The following is a 24,038-nucleotide window of genomic DNA, read 5'->3' as shown; positions in this document are numbered from 1 at the left end:
GGTGGTGTCCCTCCCTCCCATATTTAGATTTTACAGCCTCTCATTCCATTTTCAGCTCTCATATTGTATGTAAACTGGGGCTAATCAAACACTAAGTGTGATCCGGAAAACATGTCTGCCCATTGGCATTGTTGTGGCTCTGTGAATCACTTCACAGTTTCCTTCTCAAAGACCGCTTTGATGACATGGAAAGCGAGTGAGGGAGAACTGAGTCAGGGCAAGGCGTAAGGGAGGAAAAAGGGAGGCAGGGGAGGATGCTGAGAAGAGAGGGAGGGGGCTAGAGGAGAATCACGGCTGTATTGTTGTGTGTTTTCCCACTCACAACAGCAGAGGAAGTGGAAAGGAGCAGCTAAATATACAAACAACACAATGAGGGAGTGAGTGTGGAGCAGCTGTGGAACAGGGCTGTCACCAGGTTCAAGAGTGCGAAACACGGAGGACTGCCTTTATTTATACAGGGAGAGATGAGTGAGAACATACACTTCATCTCAGATACCTCCCACAACCACCACCACCACATCCAGACAGTCAACAAAGATGCAGATACAAGCATACAACGGTGATCACCTGCACAACCACACTTTGTCAAGGTTAGTTTGAACATAATGACCCTACATACTTTAAGCCTGTCAAACATTGTTCCAACCGGTGTCATTATACAGATGTGTATTGGTACCGTGATGTGTCTCTATGTTTTAACAGTGTCCCTAAAATGCATTTGCTTTGAAATGCTTTTTATGGACAAAACAAATGCATGTAAGTGATCAGACATTCTATTTCTGTTTTTCATAGAAATAATCATCTCGAAAAAAAAAAATATCTAGAGAACCTTTTGTCGTCTCATGGACTGTTATCTAAGAATTAAAGATTTAGCCCTTCATTTTGATAAAAGGCAGCAGGGCACATTTATTGACCAGTAAGCAAGGGTTACAGGCTTCAAAATTTACAATATAAATGGTCAATAGTTTCCTGACTGTCTTGTTTGCTTTGTGGGTTCTTTAAAAGGCGGCACCTTTAATTTTACTGCATAGATATGTTCAACACTAAAAGAAAAAGCAGCAAGAATCTTTTTAAGCACTGTTGCAGGAAACCTCAGAGTTTTATGTGTGCTTACACCTGTGTGACATAATTCTGCTTTGGCTGTAGTCTGTTTATGTATGTGTGTGAATGTGTTCATGTATACCCAGTCTGCCTTTTTCCAGGTAATGTTGGATTTGAACCTCCAGGCTCAGGGGAAAAACAGGAAGAAATGCAGCAGACGTTTTTCCTCATTACTGTGGCAACAGCGGATGCAGTTGTTATGACTTTATACGGACCTGCAGTATGACTCGATTAGTGATAAACACATGACAGCATGACTGGACAACATCTTCTCCATCTGCATCAACATGTATGTGCATATTTTTATCTGCAGCACCTGATTGGTCACATAGAGTTTCCAGCACAGAATGCTGAGCTGTAGCAGACCCATGTCACCATCATCATTTGTGTTATCTGTAGTTTATCTACAGCAGGGAGACTCAAATTAAAATTACCCGAGGGCCACTGATTATCCAATCTTGTCACAAGGGGGCCACTTCAGGGCCGTTGGTACGCGACAGTGGTTTTAGGATAAAATGCAAAGGTATTGTTTTCTGAAACACCATGGCCACTGTTGCCCTGCAAATAGCAACCAGATTTGCTTTGCACTTTACATTTTCATCATGGCAACTTAAATTACCATGCGCAAACTGGACAACAACAACCAAAAAATTGGTTGACTCCCATGTTGTGCTTGCGCGGCTGAATCTGCTGACTGCCTTTCCACAAAATGCGCAGCTGTTGTACCACTTCCCCAATCTGTGGGGATGCATTTAATTATATGTCAGATGATCAGCCTACCTCTACTTTGGTGGAGGGCTACCAAAGGACTCTACAGTTAAATCACCAACTACAGGCCTGGCATACTGCAGCCTTTCTTTCCCTCAGTGTCTCTGTGTAAACACAGATGCCTTTCACTGTGTTTTTTGCATTTCTAGGTGAGCCCAAATTGGTGCTCATCTCAAAATTCAGGACATGGGGTCTAGGAACATTTGCTGTCAGAACATGGCTATGAATCCTTAGAATTCTCTCCTGGGCAGATCTCACAAACAATCTATTCTTAAGTATCTGTTGATCCTAATTAATTAGAAAACCACAAGCTCTCGTATGATAGGGGGCACCCATATTTGAACTAGGGACCGCTTGATCTGCAGTCAAATGCTCTACCACTGAGCTATAGCCCCACAACAAAGAAAAAAATACACTTCTAAAAGAGAGCAAGCAATCTTGAGTACAACAGCAGAAAAGTAACGCTGAAGAGTAGAGGTGTATTTGGATTGCAGCAATTTGCCAAAACTAGAGGCTCAGCCCAAATTGGTGGTCATCTTAAACACTGGGACTGGGGACTAGGTACATTTGCTTTCAGAACATGGATGTAGGGTCCAATTTTTTTCCCTGTCTTGATCTGGCTACAAAACTTTTCTCTGGTATTTGTAGACCCTAATCAATTAGAAAACCAAAAGCTCTCATATGATAGGGGGCACCCAGATTTGAACTGGGGACCTCTTGATCTGCAGTCAAATGCTCTACCACTGAGCTATACCCCCCCAAAAACCATTTAAAATATATATTTTAAAAGAGAGTAAGCAATCTTGAGTTCAACAGCAGAAAAGTAACGGTGGAGTGAAGGTGTATTTGAATTGCTGCAATTTCCAACACAAGTTGATCAGCTTAAATAAGTGGTCATCTCAAACACCAAGACATGGGATCTAGGTACATTTGCTTTCAGAACATGGCTGCAGGGTCTGAATCATTTTTAATGTGTTGATATGGCTATTACACTTTTCTCTGGTATTTGTAGACGCTAATCAATTAGAAAACCACAAGCTCTCGTATGATAGGGGGCACCCAGATTTGAACTGGGGACCTCTTGATCTGCAGTCAAATGCTCTACCACTGAGCTATACCCCCACAACAAACATTTAAAATATATTTTATAAGAGAGTAAGCAATCTTGAGTTCAACAGCAGAAAAGTAATGGTGGAGTGAAGGTGTATTTGAAACACCAAGACATTGCGTCTAGGTACATTTGCTCTCAGACAATGGCAGTGGGGTCTGAATCATTTCTCCTGTGTTGATCGGCTATAACACCTTGCAGTGGTATTTGTAGACCCTAAGCAATTAGAAAACCACAAGCTCTCGTATGATAGGGGGCACCCAGATTTGAACTGGGGACCTCTTGATCTGCAGTCAAATGCTCTACCACTGAGCTACACCCCAACAACGAGCCTTTCATATGTAATTAAAAAAGAGAGTAAGCAATCTTGAGTTCAACAGCAGAAAAGTAACGGTGGAGATTCTAGGTGTATTTAGATTGCAGCAATTTGCAACACTAGTGTATCGGCCCAAATTAGTGGACATGTCAAACACCAAGACATGGGATCTAGGTACATTTGCTTTCAGACAATGGCTGTAGGGTCTGAATCATTTTCCTGTGTTGATATGGCTACAACACTTTTCTCTGGTAGTTGTAGACCCTAATCAATTGGAAAACCAACAAACTCTTGCATAATAGGGGGCACCCAGATTTGAACTGGGGACCTCTTGATCTGCAGTCAAATGCTCTACCACTGAGCCATACCCCCACGAGAATGACATAAATACACTTGAAAAAGAGAGCAAGCAATCTTGAGTACAACAGCAGAAAAGTAACGCTGAAGAGTAGAGGTGTATTTAGATTGCAGCAATTTGCCAAAACTAGAGTATCAGCCCAAATCGGTTGTCATGTCAAACACTGCGACTGGGGTCTAGGTACATTTGCTTTCAGAACATGGCTGTAGGGTCCTTTTTTTTTTCCTGTGTTGATCTGGTTACAAAACTTTTCACTGGTATTTGTAGACCCTAATCAATTAGAAAACCACAAGCTCTCGTATGATAGGGGGCACCCAGATTTGAACTGGGGACCTCTTGATCTGCAGTCAAATGCTCTACCACTGAGCTATACCCCCCCAAAAACTACTTAAAATATGCTTGAAAAAGAGAGTAAGCAATCTTGAGTTCAACAGCAGAAAAGTAATTGTGGAGAGTCAAGGTGTATTTGAATTGCTGCAATTTCCAACACAAGTGGATCAGCCCAAATACTTATTTTGTTCCCACGAATTTAGTATCACACCTTGAGCATGCCTTCCCCTATGTCTCTAGATGCTGAGGAGCAGCTGAATTTACAAGATGGACACAGATAGCATGATTGACATTTATTTTAGGCTGGGAATGAGCTACAAAGACAATCTGAAAAGAGACAAAAGGGACACTTACTGAGCCAGACTCACAATACAGAATTTCAAAAATGCTTAAAAGATTCTGATATTGGGTTGTATCACTCTCATAAGAAGAATATTCACAGAATATCTTCTCTTAAATCTTAAGCACACACTATCTACAAGATGTGAAAATAATGACCAGCACACTGCAGGGTTTCCCCGAGATTATCTGACCAGAGAGAGCCACGCCCCACACATGCTCAGTTGTTTGAGCTGACGTTTCTAGCACATTTCTGAGATGGGGACAGAGCAGAGCGGTCTGAAGTGATGCCTTTTATCCATTACGCCAAGGGACAGACATAAAACTCCCTCTGATTCAATCAATAATGGCGTGATCTCACACTGATCACTGAAAAAACAATAGTTTGCCAGTGTATGAAAATGATGTGATTATACGTTATTTTTCAAGGCATTATTTAACTGGCTTGAGTGGGCCAGTGGAGCAACACTCAGCTAACCCAGAGCCTTTCAGTTGCGCTTTAAGCCCAGTGAGCAGGTCAGTTATAACATGGAGCACTGATCTCAGAAGGAAGCAAAAGCCCAAAAAATGAAGGCTAGTGCCGGTTGGCTGTGTACATTATTAGCAGTAAGAAAAGTAAAAAGAAAAAATAATGCATCTGGATGAAGTTATGGTTAGTGGACAACATGAGCTGTCTGTGCGGTTGTTGTCTGTTGTTGGGGGCTCTCTCTGATTTGCTGTTGTCATCCTCAGTGAGAATGAATGGTACAATCATCCTGAAAAATATCAAACGTGTGAAAATGATTGGGGCTGCTCAGATGAGTCTATTTGACATGGGGTTTAAGATCGATCCATCATCCGCCCATACTAGGTAATCTGGGCCTAACATCGGGCCGACTTTGAACCTGGATCAGATTTCTCCGATGATTGTCAGGAAGGCTGAATCAGGGTTAAATCAGCCTGAGAATCCTGTAGTGTGAGCCAGGCTTAAGGACATCGCGTAGGCTACTGAAGTCGGTGGAGAAGGTGCGCTTGATTTGCTTACCCACCTGTCCAGGAATGATAATGATATTTTTATATTTCATGGGAACAAATCAGTACTTTGTGCACATGTTATATGTGTATTTCATGGGCACAAATTAGTATTGTTTTTTTTCCCATGTCTTGCCTGGTGTTCTGTAAAAATGTACTTTTTGTTGGCGTTGCACTTTTTTCTGTAGTTTTGCCTGCACTCTAGCCTTTCCAGTCTAACAGAAATATTTTCCTTGATTATATCAGATATGAGTCACTAAAGTAGGTCAAAGGTCAAACCCTTCTCTTTCTACTACATCTTAACTTCCTTTATTCTCTCAAACATCATAGCACACACAAGATTTTCAGACTCTTCTGTGTTCTGGGAATAGTGATCTTTTTTTTTTTCCTTATCATACAATAGTGATTCAATTTCAGGATTGCAGGGAGCTGGAGCCACCCCTGTTATTATTGGGTAAGAGGTGGGGTACACCCTGGACAGGTCGCCAGCTAATTACAGAGCTAACTTGCAGACAGATAAGAAGACACACTCCTGCTTTAGATCAATTAAAGTGAACAATGGCCCTAACAAGCATGTCTTTGGATTACAGGATGAAGCATGAGTATTCCAATTGTATCAATGAATGCATACTTAACACAAAGAAGCCCCAGGCAGGGTTTGAAACAGTACCCTTCTTTCGGTGTAACAGCACTAACCACTGCACTGTTATGCAGCCAATTCTGTAACATGCAATGGTATATCCTCAGCAACATCTAAGTGTTGGTGGGATATGACTTTTTGTGCATAAGTGTTGCATTCAGAAATGCTTTTTAACTTGTTGTGGCTGTTACTCAGTAATAAAGCATTTGACCGTAGATGAAGAGGGCCCCAGTTCAAATCTGGGTGTCCCCTTCAGTCACAGTATTGTACTCAACATCAGAGTCTATACCTTGTCCCGATCATATCTGCATTGATGTCCCCTGAGCTTAAATGATGCTCTAGTATTGAATCACACTCTCTTATTGCACATTTTAACTTATGCGTGCAACTTTTCAGTAACTGCACAAATTGCCAAACAACATCAGTCCTACATACATTACAGCTCCATTTGAAAGACAACAATAAAGTGAAGCAGTTCAAAGTTCAGCTGCCGTACACAGACACACTTAAGCACAGTAATTTGAGGTCTGTTTTAACTGGTGTATTCGGTATGTGAGCATGTGTGTTACTGCCATGAAAACAAATAGTGTCTGGCTCTGCCTGGTTATGCTGCGACATGACAGTTTTTTTTTTCCGAGCAGCTTTTAATGCCTGCATTCCTCTCAAAGCTTTGAGCTCCTCTTCACTCTACTTGTTAGGGTGCGGGTGGCTACACTCACAGGTGTAGCACTGCCTTTAGACACACACAAATAACTGCACTCACACACTTTGATCTGACGGGTTGGTCCTTAAGTTGGTGGGAATTTCCCCTCATATTGCTGCAGGAGGGTCCCCTTCCTCTACTTTCCAAAAAGAAAAAATAGACTGTTTCTTCTAACCCCTCTAAAACTTAACAGGGGATGGCCTTTGGAGTTGGAAACCTTGCACACTCCTCCTCCTCTTCCTCATTCCTTTTTTCTTCTTCTCCTCTTCCAGCCACACTCAATCCTTGCTGTTGTTCATCAACCTGTGATCCTGCCGCAACAAGGCCACCATGTGTTTCCATAGGTCTCCCATGAGGTCCTGGTGTCATACATCAAACCGCTCCTTCTTGCAATTTCACAACATGTTCACTGTGTTGCTGAAAAGAGCTTAGAGGAAGAAGGAGAGTTGCCAAGTGTCAATGAGGCGCTTCGTCTTCCTCCAACATCATTCAAGTGACCTATTAAGAGATTAAAAAAGAAGTAATGAATGAAGATCTTCAATAGAGGTTTTGGTGTCCGCCAACCAGGTCTCCAGGTAAATTCAGGGAAACTTTGAAAGGATTTTCTGTTGTAAAAACAAATGATCTTGATGCACCATTGTTAAAGACACCCCCCACCTCTCTGCTTCCCTCAGGAATGAATTAAGATTTTTATTCCACAAGTGATGCAACATTTGTGAATGTGTCGTTCAAAAATAACAAACCACCTGGGTGAACGAGCTGAACTGAACCACTTTCTGATAAGATTTGTTCATTTTTCAACTTCAGTTGCGTTCTCCTCTCTCTCGTCTTCTGTCACTGCCTCGAGTCGCCCAAGCATGTCCTCCCTCTACCTTTCATGTTAGTGATATTTACTGACTGATTCAACAGGTCGGAGGTTTAGATTCTTGTGTCCTTTAAGCCTGCCCTTAAAATTTCCCGTAATGTGTCTGAATTAGAGGAAGTAGCAAATATTTCATTAAACATTGTGTGTCATAAAATATATATGGTGTTAGGTCTTTTCCCCTACCATTATAACAACCTTAATAGCCTTGTGTTATCTAATTACTTGACAGGATGTAATTTGTCCGTACATTCTCGCATTCACATGTCCCGTTTGCATGGCAAAGTTCCACCCATATGCAATCAAACACAGGCACACACAAAAACAGACAAATAAACTCCATATAGTGGACAGCGAGCATGAAAAAAAAACACAAGACATGGTTGAAACACGGCTTCTAGCCTTTTCTGTGAAGATGCAACACTCGCTCTCCCCTAAAGTGCAATTAAACTTGATTCAAAATATTAGTTTGACAGCCTAGTTATTACATATTTGAACCCTAGAAATTGAACCATGTATTTGAGATTAGAGAGACTTTAAACATCATTTCATTCACTAAAGATAAGGTCAAAGTGAAGTTAAGGTGAGCAGATTTTGGGTGATGAGACAGTTGTCTAACTTGAATTTCAGCCGTACAATCTCTGTAACTGAAGGCTCTGCACTGTACATCCATCTGGAGGCAGTTTGAAATAAAAAGGAAACAAGCTGCAGGCTTAGAGATATGAAATAGACTCTAAACTTTCCTGCACCTGTGTTGTACCCTCAATGAATTCAGCAGTTAACCTTTCGAGATGAACGGCTTTCAGTGAGGCACGACCACAACTCTTTCCAACCAGCGGGTGCTGTCTCAACAAACAGACAAAAACAAACATGGACTGAAGGTCTAATTTTGAAACAAAGCATCACAAGTGTCACAGAAAAGGCACAACCTGGTGTGAATGATGAACACCAGCATGAACCCACACAACCCCAGCTTAAAAAGCATGCACACAGACATAAATACTCATATCACACATGCTCAAAAGGAAAGCCACTTCCCCAAAACCACCATCTGGGGAAGTTACGGTGGTTTTTCTGTGTAAATTTGCACAGTTGCGGTTTCTGCAGAGCTGCTAAGAAAAGTCTGTGGAGACATTTGGAGTTGAGGAAATGCGTCAGAAGAGGAGAATTACTAACCTCTCAGGACAGACTCATCCATTCACTCAGAGACCATGATGCACTGGGTCTGTGTGTAAGGGTGTACAAGACCCCATACTTGAGGTCATTGTCTCATTATAAATGTATAAATATGAATTTGTCTCTCATACCTGTAACACTACAACAAAAAGCTGAAAAGTGTTTGTCCAGGGCCTGAAAAACACAAACCAACAAGCGAACACTGAGTTCACGCCTTACTTCCTCACACATGACAGGGAAGTGCAGATGCCAGTGGATGTAGTGCTGGGGCCACTGGTGCAAGGCGGACTGGCAGATGGGTCCCCAGGTGTTTGGACAATGCTTTTAGTCAGACAAAGGACAACAACAGTGTGGTGAGCTGACGACAAAAGACTTTCTGTGATACCAAATTGAGACACGAGCCTTACAAGGTCGGGGGCCTTGTGTACTTGAATGATCCTACAGACAGCCAGGAAGGGACCTTACTTGGTGCAATGACAAATGGACAGGAATGATGAAGTGGGAGTTACATATCAGATTAGTAGCCCATTTGGGTAAGAACCTCCTCTCCAAACTGTCAGCAATGATGCGCTGCACCGCTACAATCTGCTTGTAGCTTTTCCCTCGGAGGGTCCATCCAATAACCTCCTTGCCCCTACCCCACCGACTGCGCTGGGAGACACGTCCCATTTTAGCAGGGATTTGGACTGTGATCTTGGCACTGCCTCAGGTACTGGTGTTTCCCTTCAAGGGGCTGTTACCCCACAAAGATTCTCCTGGGTTTGTAGGTCTGGACGACCCCCTGCCTGCTTTTGCAACAATGTTATGCAGTGACTGTTCTATACATGTTATGTTTTCTGACACCCAGTGTTTAAAGTGGGGTTGCATGTATGCTGCTGTTTTTTTTGTGTGTGTGTGTGTGTGTGTGTGTGTGTGTGTGTGTGTGTGTGTGTGTGTGTGTGTGTGTGTGTGTGTGTGTGTGTGTGTGTGTTCTATTATTTGGCTGTGTTTTACAGTTTGTGTTTATTGAATAGTTGCCCCATGGCCTGTTTGGCTGTAGGCTATGTGTTTTTTTTTTCATGCTCCCTTTTTTCCCCTATGTATTCTATTTGCCTGTGCACTGAGAAATTAGGACATTTTCTAATGTAAGGGGGGATGCACGTAAGAATTGGCGGCGAGTGTGACTTTAAAAGCCATTTACACCTCAGAACACTACACTGGCAATGGTAGCTATAAGGCTGTGTCTGAAATCACTCCTTTTTCACATTACAGTATAGTGCACCATAAAGTGGAAACGGCACTTTGTCGTGCTTTCCAAAAATCTGAGTGGGCACGGTCATACCCACAATGCATTTTGAAAAGCAATGTATGAGCGATAGAAACTATCATGCATTGGGGTTCAAACAGAGGAAATGGCTGATTTCATTATTACTGATAACATGAAACAACATTAAATATGTGAGCAACGTGAGAGTGATTACGTCACTGTCAGCTCCTGGTGAGTGGGCGAGTAGTGTCCGAAATGTTGTTTCAATTTTGAGAGTGCATGGACTATATAGTCCACTATACGTAATTCACTATATAGTGAGAAGGTAGTAGGGAATGAGAGAATGGTTTTGACACAGCCCAAGTGTAAATCCAAAATGCCTCAAAGAGTCTCTAGCTTTTCATGGAGGACTAGCATGTAGATAGTCCTTGGGTCTCATTTAAAGCCCAGGAAAAGGCAATTTAGCATTGAATATATTTTTGGGGAGTCTCAATTTCCAATATTTATTGGAAATTTCTTCTTTAAATTCAGTCAGTGGCATACATATTGGAACTTTCCATCTTTTGATTCCTGGATAGACAGATGAGGATAAATGGGTCAGCACTAGAGGGCAGGTGAGAGGATTAATAAAATATTTAAGGAAGGAAGACAGATAGATGGAGGGAGGAAAGGGAGAAAGAAGGCAAGACACAGAGAGAGTGAAGGAGAAAATGACTGTGAGGTAAAACTATTTCTGGAATGCCCCTTTGCTTAAAGTCTAACACACACACACACACACACACACACACACACACACACACACACACACACACACACACACACACACACACACACACCCAGTGATAACTTACCCATTTCTACGGTGAGATAAGGTAATGGGGCATTGGGTTTCTACTCTTTCCCCTCAAGCACTATCTGATTGAGGGGACTTCCTGCCCCCTGTCACCCCTTGATATTAATACTTCATACGTGCGTGCTGCTTCATGTGTGTGTACTCATGCCAGAAACTATATACACCTATAAATGTCAATCCAGCAGTAGGGTGTGTCCATGTGTGTGTATTTTTATTACAGTATTTATGAACCCTGCATTTCTCCTGTCATTAGTGAGCAGTTTATTTTACACTGTGTATGTTAGCTGATGATTCCTTACTGTGTTTTTAATGTGCATCATGAAAGCTGTGACATCTAATTGCGTGTATGGGTGTGTTTGTGTACTTTAACTTGTCATGTGTAAAGTTGGGAATATGTTTATATGTCCTCGGGACATAAGTGTGTTGCTGAATTGTAGCTTTTTGCAGTTGTATTTTGATTCTTTGATGTCCTTACGGTCATATGTCTCTTTTTGTGTTGTAAGGCATTGCATGTCTCTTTCTGTTTTTTTAATCAATTAATTTATTGTTTTACTAAGCACTGTACTCTGGGCATCATATTGACATGAAAAGCAGGTCATAATGGAAGAAAGGGCCCTTGATTGGCTTGCAGTGGAAATATGCATTTGGATTTAACAGTCATGGGCTAGGTTAAAAAAAAGTTCTCTGAATGATTAAGTAAAAAGATAGCATGATCAGACCAACTACCTCTGTGACAGAGAAGTGATTGATGCTGCAGTACAATGTCCATATGAGAAAAGGAAATTTGGATATTTAGGGTTTTAGTCTCATTAACTGTAATCCATCGTTGCAAGTGTTGCAAAGGAAGAATGTTGTTTCCTGCTCTGAGTTTAGAGTTATCTGTGCAAACAGGATGAGGTTGTAACTGTCATACAGGGTCTTGTGCGAGGCCCAAAAGTGATGTCCACTAACGAGACACAAGAGTCAGAGTAGCACCCTTGTTTTGCTTTACATAAACAGTACTCTTGAGTGCTCTTGTTGTCATTAGGGTTGGTTTGTAGGCTGGCTCTTAATGTGGGTGCAGTCAAGTTGCATGACTTGGTTGTTTGATTAAGATCTCAATGTGTGTGTTCTGTGTTGACTATGTCATTTTGCATATGTTTTGTTTTTTTGCGTGCCTTGAAAACATTTTGTATCTCTTCATAATGGTTCTATTTGTCTTGATGCATGTTTTTCTTTACACTTTAGCATTTTGTACAGTATGTCCTTATACTCCTTTGATGACTATATTGCTGTTTCCTATGTTTGTAGATTTGCTTGCCTCCGCTTATCTATTTTTGGTACCATTGGTGTATTAGTAACACCCTTTTTTAACTTTTGAACAAATGGATTAACAATTAATTTTGCTACTGCTTTGGTCTCAAGTCTACCTGACACAGAGACCCCAAGAGCAGTCAGCACATGCAGTGGTGTGAGCATAGTGTAAGCCAAGGTTATAGGAAAAGCTATTGCTCTGCACTTTTCACTGTCCCCATCATTTGACTGATCCACAGACATCTAATTCCAATTTAACTGCCTTTCCTCTATAGACAAAGAGTTGGTGAGAGTTTGTGGATTACCTTGTTCAGCAGGTGGTGAGAGAAAAGCAAACATTGATGAGCTTGGCATCCGCTGTCCAAATGAAATGCACACATACATCATGATGGATCCTCTTGGATATTAAATGCTGTAAACAGAAAATGTTTTATCCACTCACCACACATGAAGGACAATAACTGTGATAATGATGGTGACCTTGTAATTCCTGCCAAAACTCATATGGTGAATGATGTGTTGGACAACCCCACATAGTTAATTATAATTTGTGACTTTTTAACGGCATGATTCCTAATTATCATTTTGTTTGAGGAGTAGATGGAATCAAATTTGATAACAGTAGCATTGGTTCATTAATTTGAGAAATTATATTTGATTTTTGAATTGAGTCAGTATTATTGCTCCACATGAAATTTATACTTGAGAAATATGGAGAGCAGGCACTTGAAAGACTGGATATGGCAGATGTATTTTCATTTCAAATTGATGGAAACTCTTGAGTGTATATTGAAACAGACTCTTGCCTCCCAGTTTGAGATGTGATGCCACAGTACCTCCACAATGGGTACAAACATAGCGCTGGTGAAGCTAAGGCACTCACTGATGCCATCCGGCTGATTGAGTGTCAGATTGATGTCACCACCTCCGCCAAGGAGGTTATGTTTTTTGGGGGGAGATGGTTTGTTTGTTTGTCAACAACATGACTCAAAAAGTAACAAATGGATCCTGATGACATTTTCAGGAAATGTTTAAAATAGGAAAAAGAAGAAGTGATTAAATTTTGGTGGTGATCTGGATCACTGTCTGGATCCAGGATTTTTTTTTTAAGAATTCTTTATCATTGTTAGATAGGGTCGTTTTCACCATATATGAATATAACTCCATGATAAATGGTTGGATTGCTTTGCAAAATAATACAAGACAAGGTCACCATAATTTCTAACAGATCTAAAAGTACGATCCAGATCCTGGCAATATTCTGGATACTAAGATCTGGAATATGAAATATGTACTGGGTCATCATAATTTTCAATACTGTCAGGTAAAAATGTATTGTACAAACCTGCAACTAACACCAAATTGTAGCAGACAGTCTGCTGAAAGGGAGTATAACATTAAAGTAGGACTCAAGTGTTGCATGACAATCACAATATGCTTGGCAGAGGTCTGCACTCTCTAAACGCTTTTCTAGTTGAACATTTAACCTAACCCATAAAACCTCTAAGATCCGTCTGGTGGGTACAGTCCACAGTAGATTTCACTCACTATAACAGACAATTTTATTTCTCTTGTGTTAGTGCACTGCCAGTAGGGGAGCTCCAAGTACCTTGGCTTCAGTCCATGAACAGTTGTGGCATTCATTTTTCTATTAATTCTATGAGAGATACTAACAAAAGAAATTCTGATATGGCCTCAAGAATGATGACATAGGTTTTATTCCTTTGTGATAACCACTCTTCCTCTGTCCAAATGTTCACTTTTACTGAAGTTTTGGTTTGTTGGTTGTGAAGGCCAACTTATATACCATTTGTGCTGATGTTCGTTTTATATTGGATGCACATTCACTTCCCCTGTAACAGCCTGTCCTAGCTGTTTCCTATTTACATGAGACCACTTCCGCTATCAGAACACAAAAAGGCTACAGACCTGTCTTTTTCTTGAGACTAAAACAAAACCAAGGTTAGACTTTTTTTTTAGTAACACTGGCTTCTTTTATTCTCTTTTGTCCATCTGAAGGAATTGATCAATGGAGGAGACTAACAGCAGGAAGCTGGAAGTTAAAGGGGCTCAAATGGCCAAATTGTCTTTCATCTGTCTACCTTTCAAGAGGGTTTAATGTTTAATACACTTAAAACCCCACACACCCATGCGCTCACATACACACAAACTGGAAAAACATTACAGGAGCTCTCTAATGTCTTGCCATGCAGGTGTGTGCTAATCTATTAAATCCAATAATAATGGCTATCCTGATCTTCCTATGATCCTGTCTGCATCACCGGAGCAGCTGTTGTGTGTGTAAGGATTAAAAGAAACCTAAACACACGAGTCACAGTTCACACACACAGAATTTATATAAATGTAAATTTATTATGTGCACTAACAGACTTCAAACATCAAGATCCTCTACTTCCATGAGTCAGATTTCCTGGTACAGAGCTCCTTTTTCTCTACCTTTTCTTGGGATGGGATGCAAACGTGTTTGTTCAAGGCTCATTTAATCTGAGCTTTTGATTAAGTTAATATTGACCTACTAAATACTATGATGTTAACTATGTCCCTTATAGGATGAGTTCAGATCTCTTGAGACAATAAAAGGCATACCTCAGGGCTCTGCTTTGGAACCACTTTTATTTTTAATTAATAATGCAGATTATCACCTATATCTGAATGATACTGTTATTTACTGCTACACCGTAGGCTCTCTGTCTTTTAAGGGATGGTTTTGATACAGTGCAACACTTTAGATTGACATTGAATCCTAACACTAAAAGACAAAGACACTGCAACAGCTTTCTATTATTATGTATCTGTGATTGACTGGTGGCCTGTCTGGTGTTTACCCAGGCCCCATCAAAATGTTTTTTTCAGTCATTTTAATGGCTAAGTATAAAAAACTGAATTGGTTTTGGAGCTTTGGAAGGTAGGATGGACAGAAATAGAGGGACTGAGTAACGCTTGGGTGACCTATGTCCTCTTTTGCATGGACATGTCCTTTTTGGTCATAAAAATATATCTGGGGGGGATTTAATAAAATTCTCTAAAATGTTCTGTTTTTTCCCAGCTTGCTCTACAACCTATTAATATTTGTAATGAAGCACTGCACTGGCATTATTCTGATGTACCTACCTGTCAAGGTGTTGAGCAGGCAGTGCATGCTGCATGTGTCATAACACGAAAGACCCAGAGCACTCTGTCTCTCAGATCAAAACAGAAAACACTCTCTGACTGCCTGTCAGAAAATGCTGAAGTGTGAATGCAGTTTTACAGATGAATTGCAAATAAAGTATCCCTCTTTTCGTCGTGGTCATTATGAAATGGGAAGCACTGTCTGCAAAGCTGGCACTTCTGAGTATCTTTGGGTATTTTCTACAGTATCTCCAAGAGGCCTTGTAGGGTCTCCTCTTTTCAGGTTATCAGAATATGGTCACCCTAGCAAAGCAGAAAGATACGGTTTTGGGATTGAGTATAAAGGAGGAAGGAATGAAGAAAGCAAGCCAAGAAATAGGTAGGGTTAAGGAGGTAAAGATGATTTATGATCCAAAAGAAAGTTTGATGAAAAGGAAATGAGGAACTTGGCAATAACATGAAGCACAGAATTCTGGCCAAATAAAAAGAGGGATGATTATGAATAATATCCCAGTGACCAAAGGTAATAACCGGTAAAGATGATAACGACACAGAGAAAGATGAAAGAAATACAAATGAAAAGATGAAGGAAACATTTTTGCAAAAGATGATGGCCAGGAAAGGGTAAGCGAAAGGGCAAAAGAAAATAAGGGCTGCTAGGATGGATGAAAAGAGTGATTGGAGTAAGTTTGAGTGAGGGCAGTAAAGGACCTAAAGAAAATTTGTGTGAAAGGAGAGAGAACAGAAGAGGAAAAAAGGAGAGAAATTGGGATACAAAAAAGGGAAGGATGAATAAAAGGAGGACAGTAAAAAGTAGGAGGGAGAGAGGGGGAAATCCAAGTTCCTCAATAAAACTCAGTTGAGAAAGTAAGAGCTTTTTCATCAGTGATTGGTGTGTGTTTTGGTGTCAAACGTACTTGAAGCTGCATGCCTGATTTGACGTGTGTGTGTGTGTCTGATTGCAGCCTGCGGGTATGACTGAGTGAGTGACTAATTGTGCTGTCTGCTCGTCGTAACACACACACATATACACGCACACCGAGATTATGCAATCATTATCAGGATAATCTCCTTGTCCCGGTATTTGTCCCCCCTAGAGGATGAATATTGACACGTCTAGATTACTACTCTCGTCTGGAAATCCTTTACACAGCTGAACTAATCCCTGACCCCTTCTTACATGACACCATGCATCCGTCCATGCAGCTTTTCCCATGGTCACCGAGCACTGAGGAACTAATCCTAAACTTCTTGGAAAATTCCCATTTATCCCACCATCAGTGAGCCGTCCAAATTACATTATAAAAAGGATTTGGGTGGTTTTGGGGTTTTAAACTTGCCATACTTACATGTTAATGGCAGTAGTAGAATATTATGTAAAAAGTGTGGGCCACCTCTGGGTCCTGTTGCATGGACAAGGCAATATTTTTTGTGCTGAATCATTAAAGTGATTTAAAAAAAAAGCATTGCAGGATTACTGAATGTTTCAGCTCTGACTGTGTGGTCACACTTAGGGTTGTTACAAACATTTGCAGATGATTCCTGATCACCTCTTATTTTTATCAGCCAAGGAGGACCCCAGGGCTCTTCCTTGGGCCTTGTGCTATTTTTACTCTTTACATTTTTGGAACATTAGATAATTGTAGGAAAATGATTTAGAGAGTGGAGTAAGTAGATATAAAAAGAGATCTACTATGATGTTAAATTCTGGGACTGATGTAAACAAAGTAGTGCTCATGAAAGTGGTATTTCATGAAAAAGCTTCACTTACAGAAATATTTTTAACTCAAAATTACAAACACTGAGTGTAACTGGGGGTCATAACAAGACTTTTTCTTTCTTTTGTGAATTTTTTTTTTTTTTTAGTGTGATCAGAAATGACCAAAAATAGTTATTTGCCCCAAAAAGGGTTAATTTAATTTTTGGTGTGTTTATTTTTGATTCAGATCATATTCCTACTGGGGTGATATGGTCCTGTTTGCTTTTGCTTCTGAAGGCCATTATGAAATAGGCCTTCAGACTGATTTCAAGTCATGTCATACCGGTAAAAGTTTGTCACAGGAGTTTTGAATCTTTTTATTTATTTATTTTTACTGATGAAATCATATTCCTCTTCACCCTTACATCGAAAAAAAATATCTGATGACAGACTGCCTCTGATTAAAAACTTAGACTGTTTAAAACATGGAAATAGTCTCACTAACTAGTTGGTCTGAAACCAAGTTTTAAAGCTTACTGATGAAGTTTTGAAGTTTCAGTCAACCACAGAGAGGTGGAGTTGGGGGGGGGGGGGGGGGGGGGGGGGGGGCTTTTAGCTTCCTCTCTGACAGCTGAAGTATGTATCTGTGAATCAAAAAAGCCACAGCCTTCATTATACAAAACTTGTAACTGTCACTTATTTTGTACGGGCAGTAAATATGTTCGTTGTGGATGTAAAGATTGGGTTTCTTGAACGGCTGTGTTTGTGACTTTTGGGACTTTTGGAGCCAGCTTTAAGTAAACACTTGAGGAACTGCAGTTTTAATACAGTCATCAGCTTCATTTCTCAAGACTGGAAATTGCTGCTTGAATCAGACCAGCACCACCCCTGGCTGGTCTTAAATTAGCGCTGAACCCCAAACACACCAGATATGACGTTTTCCAGATGAAGTATTAACCCTATTTATTGCATTTAACACAGCCAACACTAAATGTGTTACAGGTTCAACTACTTGAGTATCTAGCTAAATCATGAGAACTACATGTGAAATCAGCTGTTACCAGCCTGTAGCATGTCAGTGCTAACTGGTGCAGGGCCTGGTGTCTTCTCACAAGGTAAGAGGAAGGAAGTGAGGACATCGACCTGTTCTTCATATATCGTTATTGGGAACTTAAGATCTACCTCCAATAAGATGGACAAGCTAGCCATGCCAACTCAGCAATAGAGGGAATACCAGAAGGCAGAGTAGCATCATGCTATTCACAGATATGGCTAACAGGGCCAAGGGCTAACACCAGACACCAACACCACATTGGAGGAGCTTCACCTGCTGTGAGCAGACAGGATCTAGGAGACAGAGATGGATCATGACTGGAGAAGCTCAGTCCTGGACCCTGTGGAGGTGGAGGCTGGCAGACTTTAGAATGATGGATAAGCTGTCACCATCTATTTCCTTATGGACCTTTTTGCATTTTCTATACACTTTCTTACTTTTTTTTTCTTGATTGCAGCTGACTCCCAAATTTCCCCTTGGAGATAAACAAAGTATTTTCTATTCTATTCTATTCTATTCTATTCTATTCTATTCTATTCTATTCTATTCTATTCTAAAATTTTAAACTAACTTCTTCACAAGAATATTTTTATAATCCCTTCAAGAATAGGTCTTGCCTAAATGAGAAATTGAAAATTGAGTGTTCTGGCCAAAATAATGTTACTATGGTGACGCACTGTACACTTACACAGCTACTTGTATTTTAAAGCCATTAGATTTGCTGTTTCAAAGAGCTTCAGACTTTATCATGAAAGGCCAGTTCAAAACTCATTATTTTTGAACTACAGTACATTGCTCTTTCATCTGCCTCTTGTTGGTTCAACAAAGGATGTAACATAATACTCTGTTGAGATAACTTCCCATTAAACAGGAAACAGAATCACACCTCCTTTTTGCTCACCGCTTCAATGACACTGACCTTGGCCCTTGTACACACATAGCCAGGCATTTTCAAAAAATAATTCCCCCCCTCATTTGTTTTTAAAAATACTGTGCATCTCGAAGCATGCCAAACTCATATTCATTAATGTTTTTGAGACGTAAAACCTGTGCCATCTAATCAGAATAAACCCCCATCATTCAGCATCATTAAGTGATGTTTGGGAACCAAAAACTCCATATCCCAGTGATCCTATCCGACAGTGATTAACCACAGCAGTTAGCCAAATGGTTCACTATTGGACAAAAACAATTGCAAATGACAGATAAAGTAGCTTTTTCAGAGCATGTTCATGTGCTCTATTTATTTTAGATGATGGATTCATGACACCTGCGGTACAACTCAGACAAGGTATGGAAATGTTTTCTTGAATCTCTTTTATGATAAATAACAGTAAAAAAGTGTTTATGTTAGACAGGGTTCAGAGGATTAACATTATCAAAGTAAAAAAAATTTCAAAAGGATCAGGCTGATTCCCTAATCTAAAGAATTGTTGGCATCGGTATATGTTGAAATCACCGCCTCTTGTTGTGGTCTTGCTTTATGCAGTATGATATTTTAATGGACTTTGATATGGACTGTTTTTTTATGTTTCTGTTTGCTTTCACAACAGCCTAATTTCTTTCTCTAAAAGGATTATTAAAGTTTCATCTTACCTCTAATGTCAAGAAAAAGGCTTTTACAACAGTTATGTCTTTTGCTGGGTTGGCCAAAGATCCCTGTGTTTGATGTTCAAAGAGACTCCATCATCATTCCTCACACAAACACAGATACGGACAAAAAGTAATATCCACTTGAGCTTGGATATTAAAGCTGAAAGAACATTGATAGACACACACACACACACACACACACACACACACACACACACACACACACACACACACACACACACACACACGCACACACACGCACACACACACACACACACACACACACTCACACACACACACACACACACACACACACACACACACACAAAGAAAGGCATAATTTGTAATTGCAAGGTCAAAAGTCACCTGACACAAACATGTTTAACATCAAACTGTATGTCTAACACTAACAATTTGAAGCTTCAACACCAGTAACCACTAGTAATCAAACTGATGAGGAGAGAAGTCAAACCAACATTGTGACTGCACTAAAAGTACTAGGTAGTTAGGCAAGATAACCTTCCCTACAATGATGGTGGTTACCGTCAGGGTGCTGAGTTTGTCCTATGTAACCAGAGCCAATGTAAATGCCTCAGTTTGCTCATATTAGCCCTAGATATGCTTTTCTTCCTGGAAACATCATCTCTGTCTTGCCACAACTTAAGATGCACTACTCTAAAGACAAATATTTTGTGCTTTTTTTCTTTCTCTCTCCCCCTCTCACTGCACTCTGAGGAAACTTTCTATGAACACAATACACTCCATACAGAGAGTTATTTCAGGTCTCTTGTTGATAACTGTATTTTTAGATGGGGGGAAAAAAAGATACAACAGGCTCAGACATATACAGAGAAATCTTAGCTGACTTCTACTGTAGATCATTGTTTTCTTTGATGTGGCAACTCAGTGATCTTTATGGTTCCTCGAAGCATTTTCACCTTCACATATCTTGCGAGTGTGTGTGTGTGTGTGTGTGTGTGTGTGTGTGTGTGTGTGTGTGTGTGTGTGTGTGTGTGTGTGTGTGTGTGTGTGTGTGTGTGTGTGTGTGTGTGCGGTGTGTGCGGTGTGTGTGTGTGTGTGTGTGCGGTGTGTGCGGTGTGTGTTTCGAAACGTGCCGGATGAAAATGCAGTGTCAGCCACAGTTCAGGTAAAACTGAAACCCAGAGCAACAAGTGAAAATCAAAACATGGACAGCTGGCCCCACACAGAGTCGAGAGTTCGCTGTGGAAGAGTTAGCTCAGACAAATAGAAACAAGGAAAGCAGAGGAGATGGGACAGATATGTAGAGGTGACAGACAGGCCAGGAAACAGGGAGGGAGAGGAATACTTTGACATTATCAACCTAAGCCTTTTTTTCTTTGTTTTTTGTTGCAAAACTTTGGTTAAAACTAACGAAAAATATCTTTAATGTGATTGTTTCTTTCAAAAAAATAATACAGAATGAAGTATGTGTCTTTGTAGCATCTTAAATTAGAAATCATTTTAAATTTGTAAAGTGAGAAAGGTTCTTAGGGGTTACTTTGGCAAATGGATGCAGCAACAGACTATGATGTTTGAACTGACTTCTTGCAAGGGGTTAACTGATACAGTCATATAAAATTTAAAAAACATATATGAATTTTAAATCTTTTTGGCACATGTCTTGTTCGTTTTTCAAGAGACATTTTTAAAGAACTGTATTTTAATGTATGAATTGGTGTTTGGTGATCATACTTGATGATTGAGTTGTATTTAGTCCTGTCTGCACTTTGTTACTTGACTGCTTTTTGAGCATTTCACATTTTTAATGTTGGGCTTCTAAATGTATTAGAAATGCTGCAGTATGGTAACTTATTAACTTAACCTAAGCTGTAAATTTGTACCACATACAGTTACTGTATCTGCTGCTTTGACACATGATGTCTGCACTCGCAGCATTTCTTCCCTGAATATAGACTCCACTTATCATTTGTCTTCACAATGAACAATAAGGGTTTCAAAGAAAGATCAGTCCTGCCAAAGAAATGTTTCCCTAACTTTGCCAATAGCTTAATTTATAACACTGTTTCTCTTCAAGCCTCAGGTGTTTGACAATAAATCAAGCAAATAAAGTCGCTTCCATGGTTTTTATTGTGATATCGTAAGAAGCAAATACTATCATGAAGAAAAAACTTGAATGGAAACAGAATCAAACAAACAAACAAAAAAGCATGGATGAAAGGAAAACTGGGGTCAAGTTACTGAAAGGCAGTTTATTGTTTTTGGCAAACATGCGTCAAGTGTCTGCGGGTCATGGAAAAATCAAAGTCACTCCGAGGTCATGACCCAGGCTAACATGAATGTCTGAAGCTTGCTTCACACTCTCCATCTGGTGAATTTGTTCTCGTAAATCTCTTCCCCTCACACTCTCAGACACACACTCACTCTAATGCACTCAGACTGCGGCGCTCGCTCACACACTCCCTCCATCCATCGAGGTCTTTCATGTATCAATGGCTCCATTGATAGGCTTGCGTGAGTCTCTCTGGGTGGATCCTGCTTTTGGAGTTCAGCCCTCCTTTAGACATCCTGACCCCGAGTTTCCACACACAGAGTTGTCCAAAAAATACAAATATGTTCATAAGTCAGTCATTGGAAAACAATGTTTATTATGTTCATAGTTAGCCCCTTATGTTGAATGAATTCAATTTCTGAGGTGTAATTTTTTTTTTGGTTTGTTATGCATCAAGTGGACACCATTAAGGGTGCATTCACACTAAAAAAATCATCCCAAACATGTTTTATCCTAAAAGTCCAGTTTGTTTGACATGTGTGAGTGATACATACCATGATCAAGCATGTTACACTTTCTTGGCCCTGCTGTGCATTCCCACTAATTTGGTCTTTGTAGGCTGAAAAGTTTGAGAACCAGGCTTTCACATGTGTAAGAAACAACCTAAATCAGCAGCTTTCTGACAGCATAGTGTAGTGGTGAGATAGTTTATTTGGTACAAATGACCTTGTCTGTGGCAGTGTGTAGCCTTACCAACGCTGCAGCTGTTTTCTCAACAAAGGGGATGAGCTGACTGGGATCTCCTGTCGGTGACATACCTGCTGTTCACAAATACCTCATAGAGCCCCACTTAAAAAAAAAAAAAAAAAAAAAAAAAAAAAAACTATACCTATCATGATGTAAAAGATGAAATATAACCAGTGCCGTACAGGTTAGGACTTTAATCTCAGTGTTTACAAACATCTTAACTATTCAATAAGATTATTAGGAGATTCCACCCATTAAAAGAAAAGAACAATAATGTTGTATTGTTCTGGGGCACAGCTCCAGACATGAGCTCATAGGGAGACTCCCTTTGGTGTGGTGAGGTGGTGAGAAGGTGAGGAAGGCAAGGGGTAAAGGTTTGTGGTGTCTGCTGCATCCAGGTGGAAATGCACAGTTCAGTTAATGTGCGCAGCATCATACCTGAAGGCAGCTGCTCAGACTCACACCCAGCCACATTAATGCATGCACACACTTGTTTGCCTTAATTCATCCAGAAAACATTAAATATGTACCAAAACTACTTGTAAGTACCGTTGAAATGATTAGACAACACCATAAGATTGATGGTCCAAATCCCGTGAAAATTTAAACAAGTAAAGTGAGGAGGTGGATGATCAGTAACCAGCCTCCTTCAAAGACTTCAGCCACTAAGCAAGTCATAGAAGTCTGCAGCTGCCCGGTGGCTCACATTAAGACAGTGGTTCAACCAGGCAGAGTAGGAATGTATTTCTCTACACCCTTGGGTGATTTAAAAAAAAAATTGAAAAGAATCTTCCCTGAGTCAGCTTGTCTGGTTAGGTAAAGCACAAAAAGTCAGAGGTAAAAACAAGACACATATCAAGTCACATTTTCCGCATTCATTGTTCAAACTTTTTTAGCAACTCACTGTTCCCATTCCTGTCTTTATCACTGTCTGTGTGTACTTTTGTTGATGTGGATGTATCCATTGCTACACACTACACAGCCCTGTTACTATTTATAGACTACTCAGCATGTCATTATCTACAGTGATTCACAGTGTTCCAGTTGATGAGATTCAATATGAGGCTTTCACCTTGAGCTCCCAATTAATTATTTGCATGCTGCCAATCTATAGTGATCTATGAATATATCCATGTCTTAAATGAAACATATCCTCATGAGAAATGTCACTATTCTTTAATTTACATTATTATTAATTCATTAGACATTTAAGACATTAAAGGACACAATCCACAGGACTTAAATAGATAGGGTACTACCCCCTAAATTCTGCTTGTAGTTTGGTTTAGGAAGCAAGTTTAGGGTAGTTAAAGTTACACAGCAGTGTCAGGTAAATGTTAATACTGGAAACCAACTTTTCAATATCTAACCAAGACCACAGTAGCAGTTTATTAACTAAACTTCCAGAAAAAATGGTTATTGTGGTGCTGGACAAAGTAACATAAAGTGAATAGTAGT

The 24,038-nt window shown here is 40.1% G+C and overlaps 6 non-coding genes across 6 annotated transcripts; all 6 read right to left on the bottom strand.

Moving 5' to 3' along the window:
* Nucleotides 1–2,192: 2,192 nt before the first annotated feature.
* trnac-gca (transfer RNA cysteine (anticodon GCA)) lies at nt 2,193–2,264 on the bottom strand. The gene has a single exon. It is a non-coding gene; the product is annotated as a tRNA-Cys (tRNA).
* A 291-nt stretch (nt 2,265–2,555) lies between these two features.
* Nucleotides 2,556–2,627, bottom strand: trnac-gca (transfer RNA cysteine (anticodon GCA)). Its single transcript has one exon. It is a non-coding gene; the product is annotated as a tRNA-Cys (tRNA).
* A 292-nt stretch (nt 2,628–2,919) lies between these two features.
* On the bottom strand, nt 2,920–2,991 carry trnac-gca (transfer RNA cysteine (anticodon GCA)). Its single transcript has one exon. It is a non-coding gene; the product is annotated as a tRNA-Cys (tRNA).
* Nucleotides 2,992–3,228: 237 nt separating this feature from the next.
* trnac-gca (transfer RNA cysteine (anticodon GCA)) lies at nt 3,229–3,300 on the bottom strand. Its single transcript has one exon. It is a non-coding gene; the product is annotated as a tRNA-Cys (tRNA).
* Nucleotides 3,301–3,593: 293 nt separating this feature from the next.
* trnac-gca (transfer RNA cysteine (anticodon GCA)) lies at nt 3,594–3,665 on the bottom strand. The gene has a single exon. It is a non-coding gene; the product is annotated as a tRNA-Cys (tRNA).
* Nucleotides 3,666–3,956: 291 nt separating this feature from the next.
* Nucleotides 3,957–4,028, bottom strand: trnac-gca (transfer RNA cysteine (anticodon GCA)). Its single transcript has one exon. It is a non-coding gene; the product is annotated as a tRNA-Cys (tRNA).
* Nucleotides 4,029–24,038: the final 20,010 nt, after the last annotated feature.

This window comes from Halichoeres trimaculatus, unplaced genomic scaffold (genome assembly GCF_033239565.1).
Source record: "Halichoeres trimaculatus isolate MK-OKI-2021-1 unplaced genomic scaffold, fHalTri1.1 fHalTri1_scaffold_2, whole genome shotgun sequence".
NCBI lineage: Eukaryota > Metazoa > Chordata > Actinopteri > Labriformes > Labridae > Halichoeres > Halichoeres trimaculatus.
The sequence above is the reverse complement of the archived record's forward strand: the minus strand, read 5'-3'. Positions and strand labels throughout refer to the sequence as shown.